We start from the raw sequence: 9,491 nt of genomic DNA on the forward strand, positions 1-9,491 counted from the left end.
AATCCAATCAAGATAAGAGACAAGACAAAATTTCATTGAAAATTCTTTCAGGCGCGTATGGTTTTTATTAATATCCATCTAGTAAACAGAATTGACCTAACAGACAACTGAAAGTAAAGACTAGGTTTTTTTTTGTTTTTGTTTTTGAGTTGGAGTCTCACTCTGTCGACCAGACTGGAGTGCAGTGGCCGCTCCCGGTCACCACAGCCTCGACCTGCTGGACTCTGGCGATCCTTCCGCCTCAGCCTTCCAAGTAGCTGGAACTACAGGTGTGCGCTACCATGCCCGGCTGATTTTTTGATTTATTGTAGAGATGAGGTCTTGCTGCCCAGGCGGGTCTTGAACCCGCGGGCTCAGGCAATCCACTCACCTCAGCCTCCCAAAGGCGCGGGATTACAGGCTGAGCCACCGAGCCTGACTAAGACTAGGTTTTTTTAAAGTGCAAGGGCTAAAACAACTTAATTGTGATTACTTATTTGAAAAGCAGGTTGGGCACGGTGACTGAGTGGTAAAATTCACAGTAGTTTCAAGTTAATCATGTCAGAATCATTCTTTGCAGTGTTTCATATAGATGAAGATAAAGTGGCTTCTTGGTCATTAGTTATAATTTCTTTTTTTTTTTTTTGAGTTAGAGTCTCATTCTGTTGTCCAGGCTGGAGTGCCGCGGCACATTCATGGCCACTCCATCCTCGACCTGCTGGGCTCAGGCAATTCTTCCTTCCACCTCAGCCTCCCAAAGCTGCAACTAACAGTCGTGTGCTACCACGGCTAATTTTTGATTTATTGTAGAGACGAGGTCTTGCCAAGTTGCCCAGGCTGTCTTGAACCCATGGGCTTAGGCATTCCACTCGCCTCGGCCTCCCAAAGTGCTGGGATTACAGGCTGAGCCACCAAGCCCAGCCTGTAATTTCTTTTAAAGTCAGTGGGTTGGCCAGGTGTGGTGGCTCAAGCCTGTGATCCCAGCACTTTGGGAGGCCGAGGAGAGAGGATTGCCTGAGCCCTTAGGTTCAAAGACCAGACTGGGCAACTTGGTGAGACCTCACCTCTACAATAATAAAAAAAATTAGCTGGGCATGGTAGTGTGTGCTTATACTTCTGGCTACTAGGAAGGCTGAGGCGGAAGGATCGCCTGAGCCCAGCAGGTCGATGCTGGGGTGGCTGTGAGCACGCCACTGCACTCCAGTCTGGGTGATGGAGTGAGACTCTAACTCAATCAATCAATCAGTCAATCAATGTGTTTCTTGTATAGCACTATTACAATTGGCATAGGTTTAATTTCATTCATCTCATCATGAAAGCAAAACACATGGTATTGATAAACCTGTTTTTGGGCTTGCAGTGTTTGAATTAAAAGAAGATAGCTGCACCTTTGGTTAATTTTTCAACATGCCTCTGGAGCTCAGTGTACTCATCAAAATAAACTTGTGTATCTCTTCTTGAAGCCACGAGTTAAATCTATGGCATTCAGATCCTTTATAGTAACTAATGTAAGTATCAATGCACCGCCCAGCATCTTTCAAGCTAATTTTTTCAATTCTGTTTTATTTTTTATTTTTTGAGTTGGAATCTCACTCCGTCGCCCAGACTGGAGTGCAGTTGCTCCCGGCCACCGCAGCCTCGACCTGCTGGGCTCCGGCAATCCTTCTGCCTCAGCTTTCCAAGTAGCTGGAACTATAGGCGCGCACTACCACGCCTGGCTGATTTTTGACTTATTGTAGAGATGAGGGCTTGCCAAGTTGCCCAGGCGGGTCTCGAACTCATGGGCTCAGGCAATCCACTCACCTTGGCCTCCCAAAGCACGGGATTACAGGCTGAGCAACCAAGCCCAGTTTACTTTTTTCAGTTCTGATAGTGAGTAATGTAATCCCTGGTTCTGATGGCAATCTTGGTAATAAAGTACCGGGTACTCTAGCAGGAAAGGAATCATGAGACCAACCTGTCTCCAGTACCACCCTTTTCTTTATCTTCTTCAAATTCTAAAATCTCTTCTTTACCAGGTGCTAAAATCCTTCTTAATGGGACAGACTGAACATTAAATGGGAATTCTTTAATATATGTAAGAATATTATTTATGATTGGTTCTAGCTTCCTTAGGTCCTCCAGTTTAAATTATTCTTGGGACTGTGTGGACTGTAAAGCTGCACTTTGCAATTCCAAGCATGGTTTTCTTTTGTTCTGTGAATTCAGAATTACTGTGTTGAGCTTGGGCCTCTTTTTGTAGATGTCTTGCTAATATCTGATATGCATCTGTAGCCTCCACCAGTTGGCCCCAAGAATCGGAGTTGTTGCCTCTTCTAAAACTGATTCCCCTGCATTGCCGCAGACCTCCAACATGGCTTGTCCCTCTCCCATCCCCTTCCACCCCTACCCCCGCCCCGTAGTTTGAATTATATATGTCTAGTGGATTTTTGTTTTGTTTTGTTTTTTGGCATGTATCCTGCTTGGTATTTACTAAACTTTCTGGATCTTAGATCTTAAGACTTTCGTGCCTGTGTTTACATTGCCCAGCAAGTTGTGATTCTCTATATCCTCCATCTCTACAGTTTTGGGACAGCAGTGTGTCCTATGGTCTCACTCTGCTGGATCCAATAATTGTTCCTAGATTTTTCAGTTCAACCTTTTTTTTCAGTGTAGCTAGTTAGGACAATGCTTCCCAGCTCCTTGGATTCCAGACTGCATTCTCAATGTTTCCACCATCCTTTTAGCAAGTGAATTAGACATGTAACACACGGCCGTCCAATTAAAATATGAAAGCAGCCGGACTCGGTGGCTCAGCCTGTAATCCCGTGCTTTGGGAGGCTGAGGTGAGTGGATTGCCGGAGACCGCGGGTTCGAGACCCACCTGGGCAACTTGGCGAGACCTCATCTCTACAATAAATCAGAAAATTAGCTGGGCGTGGTAATGTGTGCCTGTGGTTCCAGCTACTTGGAAGGCTGAGGTGGAAGGACTGCCGGAGCCCAGCAGGTTGAGGCTGCAGTGGCCAGGAGCGGCTATTGCACTCCAGTCTGGGTGACAGAGTGAGACTTCAACTAAAAAAAAAAAAAAAAATGAAAGTAGATACTACATTATTAATAGTCTGATTTTAAATAAATATTCACTTCTCTGCCTTAGTTTCACCTGCTGGGCTCAGACTGTTCTGCCCCAGCCTTCCGAGTAGCTGGAACCACAGACACAGGCTGCCATGCCCGGCTAATTTTTTTTTTTTCATTGTAGAGCTGAGGTCTTGGCAAGTTGCCTACACTGGTCTCGAACCCCTGGGTTCAGGCAGTCCTCTCAAAAAGCTAGCCAGGCATGGTGGCTCATTCCTGTAATCCCAACACTTTGGGAGGCTGAGGCAAAAAATTAATTAATCCATGGTGGCACGTGCCTGTAGTTCCAGCTACTTGGAAGGCTGAGGTAGAAGAAGAATCGCCTGAGCCCAGCAGGTTGAGGCTGTGGTGACTGTGAGTGTGCCACTGCACTACAGCCTGGATGACAGAGTGAGACTCCGACTCAGAAAAATAAAAGCTGAACTAGGTTTGTCAGCACTTGGGCTGGGGGTGGGGTGAGGGGAAGTTGGGGAGAGAGAGCATCCTAGAAGAGGAAAGAACATGAAAGAACTTGAAATTTGGAGAAACTTAGGGCATTGGTGGCAGAATAATGAAATGATACAGAGAAACGAAAACGAGAGCTATTATGACATCCCAAGTAATATGGTGATTGTCTCATTCCCTGGCAGGCAGTGATGGGCCATTCAAATACTATACCTGAAATGAGGGAAGAAAGTTGCCTCAGAAGGGTTATTCTGTGGATTGTGAAGTTAGGAGAGATGGCAGGGAGATCAGACAAGAGAGGAGTAATTTAGGCTGAAAAATATAGAGGGCTTTAAGTGCTTTTCATTGGTAACAGAAAAGGGAACAATATCAAAAAAGTAGACTTATAGCTTTTGGTAATTAGGTGAGGGAGAAAATAACCTTAATACGTACAATTTTTACTATGATTAACTATTTGGATCGTTGTCCTGAGGTGGATTTTAGAGCCAAAGACTGCCTAATAATGCATTTTGTTCTAGTACTGTCTTCTACAGTACAACATGTACAATGTGGTTACATTTTGGGGAAGTTAACTGTCTCTAGTTACATGAAAATTATTGGCTTCTAATGTTTTAAGCCATTGTTGAACTCCAAGCTTAGACATTTTCTAACTTTTGCTTTCTATCCTCCTTTCTTTTAATAAAAGAAGAACTCAAATACATATTAGCATATATTATATTTCAGGTGTGAGATACTTTGGGTTTTTTTGTTTTATTTTGTGAGTTGGAGTCTCACTTTGTCGCCCAGGGTGGAGTGCAGTGCCACTCTCACCGCCACCACAGCCTCAACCCGCTGGGCTCAGGCAACCCTTCCGCCTCAGCCTTCCAAGTAGCTGGAACTACAGGTATGTGCTACCACGGCCGGCTTATTTTTTGATTTACTGTAGAGAGTGAGGTCTCGCCAAGTTGCCCAGGCTGGTCTCAAACCCCTGAGCTCAGGCAATCCTCTCATCTTGGCCTCCCAAAGTGCTGAGATTATAGGTTTGAGCCACGCACCCAACCCAGGTGTGAGACACTTTGAAACATTCCTCAACACTGGAATTCAGTTCATATGATCAAGCCCAGGTAATTGAGTAAATCATACTATGAACACTGATTTGAATGTAATTTTGTCTTCATTTGTATATTTAATAGTATTATAACTTCCCTTGTCAATTGAGTGTATCCTGTCTTGCAAAATCAAATCTTTCCAAAAATTTGTAATTTCAAAGTGATAGAAATATGTCTGGAGAGGAATTCCATTGCAGTAATTACCCCTGCTGAGTGGAAATGTGGGAAAGGGTGGGAATAGCAGTAAATAAGTGGGTTTAGAAAGGCTTTTAAATCCAAAGAACCTTTTTTCCCCTTGCTCTGTAAGGTCTGACCTGAATTAGATGATGTGGAGATATGATCACTGTGAATTAGCCTTAGAGAGTTCTTGATCTGTTTTATAAACCACCACTATAAGTGCAGGCAATAGTTACATGCAAACTAACTGGCATGCCCTGGGCACCAACCTGTCAGAAAAGATGTCTACTATAATGTCTGCTATAGTGTCTACTATAGTCTGCAGGCCTCAATGTTCCAGTCATTAATATTTTCTTTGAATCCTGGAACTATCCATGGAGGAACTGGGTAGTTTTAGTTAGTTACCAACTGGACTGAAAGTAAGTATATTTTAACCACTGGTTTGGGCATACTGGTGCATCCTGGATGCATATTGGTACAGGTTGCAGGAGTTATTAAACAGGTAACTCACTTGTGTTCTCTTTCTAGGTTTTAGAAATATAAGTCTGTGTTTTCCATATTCATTGGTGCTCTGTGAGTGTCCTGATTTTCTGGTGCCACTATCGCCATTGCCTCCCACACTTAACCAAAGATCTGTATGTCCAATGTCTGATTCAGCACAGTCCCAGCACTATAATGGCTTTGGAGAATGAAGGAAAACCAAAGAGATTCAGACTGATTTTGAGCAGGCTGGTGAATACATAAGTAATAAATGAGACATCCATGCAGAAGCCAACAGCCATGGCATAGGTGGTATGACCAGTGTCCCTACTACTGTTTTGACATAGAAACTGACAACTTCCTGACAAAACAGATGGGACTTTATCTTATGTTGCTCAAGAGAGGGGACTACATAATAAGATCCCCACTAATAACACTCTGTGTAGAAACACACCTCTCAGAAGTTATGCATCTGAGAAAGAGAGAACGAGAATAGAAGGGGCAGTGGATCCCCTCCAGTACAGTTATGGAAGACTTTTAAGGAAAGCATCTGTGTGACCTGCCCTACAGTAAAGGCCTGCCACAGAATGTGGCACAGCACAATCTGATTTTACAGAGTTCCTGTGAATATAGGGGTATGCTCTATCATCCTGTGGGTGAAGATGACACTACAAAGAAAGTTGAACAAATTGCTGCTAAGGTTTCAAGGCAGTGTCTTAAAGTTGTAGGAGACAAAGAGAATATTAAGTTAGGTGTTGGTCTGAAAATGAACTTGAGTAAAGAAAAGAATAGCTGAGACTCTTCCCCAAAACCTGCCACCACCTGATATTAAAGCCAGAGATGAAGTTCAGTTGGTTTAAAGCCAAAATAGCCTTATTTTGGAAGTGTATACATCTCTGAATTTCAAGCAGCTGCAGCAGGAGAGCCAACTGTCCTCCAGCGTGAAGGCTGAGGACCTGAGTTTACCATCCAATGCTCAGCAGCACCACCTCAGTGATGGGAAAAAGACAGATTCTCAAGAAAAAACTCCGTGAAGATGAGGAGCCCTTTGTAGATGAGCCCTATGTAGATGAGGAGCCCAATAAAGATGAAGATACTAATTTAGAACAGCACAATATAGATGAGGAGGAAACTATTGTAAAGTGCCCCTCTACTTGGAGAGTAGTTTACCCACTTCCCTTCATCAGTGCTATGGAAATTGCTGGAATTGATGTGGTGATCCAATGGACTGAGAAGCCACATCTCATAGGAGCTGTGTGTTCTCATGAATCTGAAGAGGTGGAGATAAGGTGGGTGATAAAGATGAACTCTATACAGATGAGGAGCCTATGTAGATGAGGGGCCCAGTATAGAAGATCACAAGACAGATGAGGGAGAAATGATCATTAAGTGCTCCTGCTCTGAGAAAGAAAGTTACCCACTTCTCTTCATTAGGGCCATGAAAAATGCTGGAGTGGATGCAGTGATCCTATATGATATGTGAGCTAAACCCAGAAACCACATCTAATAGGACGAATGACCCACCAAGAATATGACTCAGCTAATAAAGATGAAGAAACAGGAAGGGTGACTAGGTGCCCACCTGATAGACTTTGTCCAGTTTCCTACATGGCTAAAGCTAAATGCAATGTATCAATCTAGTGTAACATGCGATGGACTGACAAGCCACATCTGATGGGAGCTATGTGTTCTTGGGGATCTGAAGAGGGCGATGGGGTTGAAGAAGGTGATGAAGATGAGGAGCCTGATATAGTTGATCGGAGCCATGTGACTAAAGAGTGCAGTGTAGATGATGAAGATATAGTGGCAATTGACGTTGTCGCTCTTGAAACAGTCTGTCCTTTGCCGATGCTACTGGCTCAGTCCAGTGAGGTAAAAAAAGTGAATCAGTGAGACATGAGCTCCACTGAGAACTATCTCCTGATACCACCTAAGCAAACACCCATCAGTGAAGAGTCATTGCCAGACAGTCCTGTAACTGTGGAGACACAGAATAGTAAAACGACCTCAGATAAAAAGACAATCAGGAGTACAAAGCACAATATAAATACAGAAGAATCAGTCATGAAAGATGAATTTGTGGAGGCCAATGATAACCTCAAAAACTCTACAAAGATTAGAAAGACCGTGAAAAGCAAGAAGCTGGAAGTCTTTGTCATCTCCCCAATTGAGAGGCAATGTATACGTTGAAGAAAGATGATACACCAGACATGTTTCCTGAGGATTTTGAAGACTGAGGTGAAAGGGGAAGCTGAAGAAGATGATATGTATGAGATAGTATGGCCTTTTGAAGAAGGTAGATCACAGGGTCTTCTGGCTCTTCACAAGGGCAGGCTTTATTGGTGGGGTGCTAAACTAGAAGTCTCTTGAGAGCTCTCCCTACCCAGTACATCATCAGGCATCCTGAAAAGAAGTGCACATTGAAGCTAGATGCATTTGAGAGTATCCCTACAGTGTTGGAGGTGAAGGAGGGCTGTGAAACCACTCGTGGCAGACTCCATTTCCAAGCAGGAGGGATTGTGGCCCAAGACAGTCTCTCTCAAATCAGCAGAATGTAAGTTACTAATGAGCATATCTGCTTGGTTTATAAGTTCCACATGGTGGGCTTTGATGGGAAGGCAGCCTGTAACTGTGTTTCTCAGTTTTGCAATTAAATTCTCCCTTCAGTCATAGCTGCCTATTACTGTGTGGCTTGTGTACAAAATTCCAGGTTAGTTCCAGCCTTCTAGGAAATGTTACTCGTTTGAGACAAAGGCACCAAGTAGATGATGATAGTGTTGCATGGTGGTAAATAAATGTTAGGTTCAGGTATCAGAAAAGAAGTGACATAGATCTAGTTGAGGTAACAGAATGGTTTGCCCATGCTGAGGCAGAGAGGTTGCTATGGATTTTGGAGCTTCCATTTGGAGTGGAAAGGAGCAGGAAATTTGGAGTGGGAATGCAGACTACAACATGAACAGGTCCGTGTGCTCCGGGGGTTCAGCCTGAGACCTTCCTTCCAGGAGGGAGACTTGTGATGCAATGAGAAAGAGGATGGACGAAGCAGAATGAGGCTAAAGTAGATTTTCCTTTCAATTCTATAGATTTTTATCCTGTAGGTGATAAGGAGCTAATACAGATTGAGTACAGAAGTGCCTATATGCCTGGTAATCTTGTATGAACAGTCATTGAATTAATTGGCTAGAAGGTACATAGGGTCTTAACTTACATGGGAGTAGAAGATCAGAAGAATGGTTAACTGATTCATTAAAAGAAAAGTCTGGGATTTGAATTTGAGTACTTAGAGAAAATGGTAATATCCATGGAAAGCTGAGTTATTGTGTGAAGTGACTTTTTTTTGCTTCTGTGTGTTGTCGCGGGTGGGAGGAGTATAGATGGCTGAGCCACACCTATGTACTCTGAACAAGAACTCACTTGGATAATCTGCCACTGTTGAAAACCCTTTGTGTTCTTGTGTTTTCATTCATTTTTTCATTTCATCTTCACCGCAGCCCTATCAAGAAGCAATCAGCAACTGATCTCAAAGAGTAAATCATTACAAAGTTAGTATAGTCATGAGTTTTTTTGGTTTCTTTTTTTTTGAGTCTGAGTCTCACTCTACCATCCAGGCTAGAGTGCAGTGGCACACTCATGGCCACCGCAGCCTTGATCTGCTGGGCTCAGGCGATCCTTCTGCCTCAGCCTTCCAAGTAGCCAGAACTACAGGCACGCACTACCATGCCCGGCTGATTTTTGATTTATTGTAGAGATGAGGTCTCACCAAGTTACCTGGGCTGGTCTCGAACCTGTGGGCTCAGGCCATCCATTCACCTCAGCCTCTCAAAGTGCTGGGATTACAGGCTGAGCCACCAAGCCCAGCAAATTTTTTGGTTTATTATAGAGACAAGGTCTCGCCAAGTTACCTAGGCTGGTCTTCGAACACCTGGGCTCAGGCAGTACTCTCACCTCAGCCTTCCAAAGTGCTGGGATTACAGGCTTGAGCCATTGCACCCGGTCAGTCATGGTTTTAATTACTAGGTCTTAGGCCCTCTTCTCTGGTCAGTCTATTATGTCCATTCCTGCAAAAGACATTATTTGCAGATAAGGATTGTAGAATGGAATAGAAGATACAATGGTATCTTGACAATAGGTAATTTTTAAAAAAGACTTGTTGGATTTCTGTGTCCTTATTCTTTTTTTCCTTCAGCAACTCAGATTATTTAACAGATGCAT

At 43.5% G+C, this 9,491-nt stretch overlaps 1 pseudogene; it reads right to left on the minus strand.

Moving 5' to 3' along the window:
- Positions 1 to 535: 535 nt before the first annotated feature.
- LOC103252608 lies at positions 536 to 5,259 on the minus strand (annotated as a pseudogene).
- Between the last annotated feature and the right edge of the window lie 4,232 nt (positions 5,260 to 9,491).

The sequence above is a fragment of the Carlito syrichta genome, unplaced genomic scaffold, assembly GCF_000164805.1.
Source record: "Carlito syrichta isolate Samal-C Ts95f unplaced genomic scaffold, Tarsius_syrichta-2.0.1 Scaffold169078, whole genome shotgun sequence".
Taxonomy (NCBI): Eukaryota; Metazoa; Chordata; class Mammalia; order Primates; family Tarsiidae; genus Carlito; species Carlito syrichta.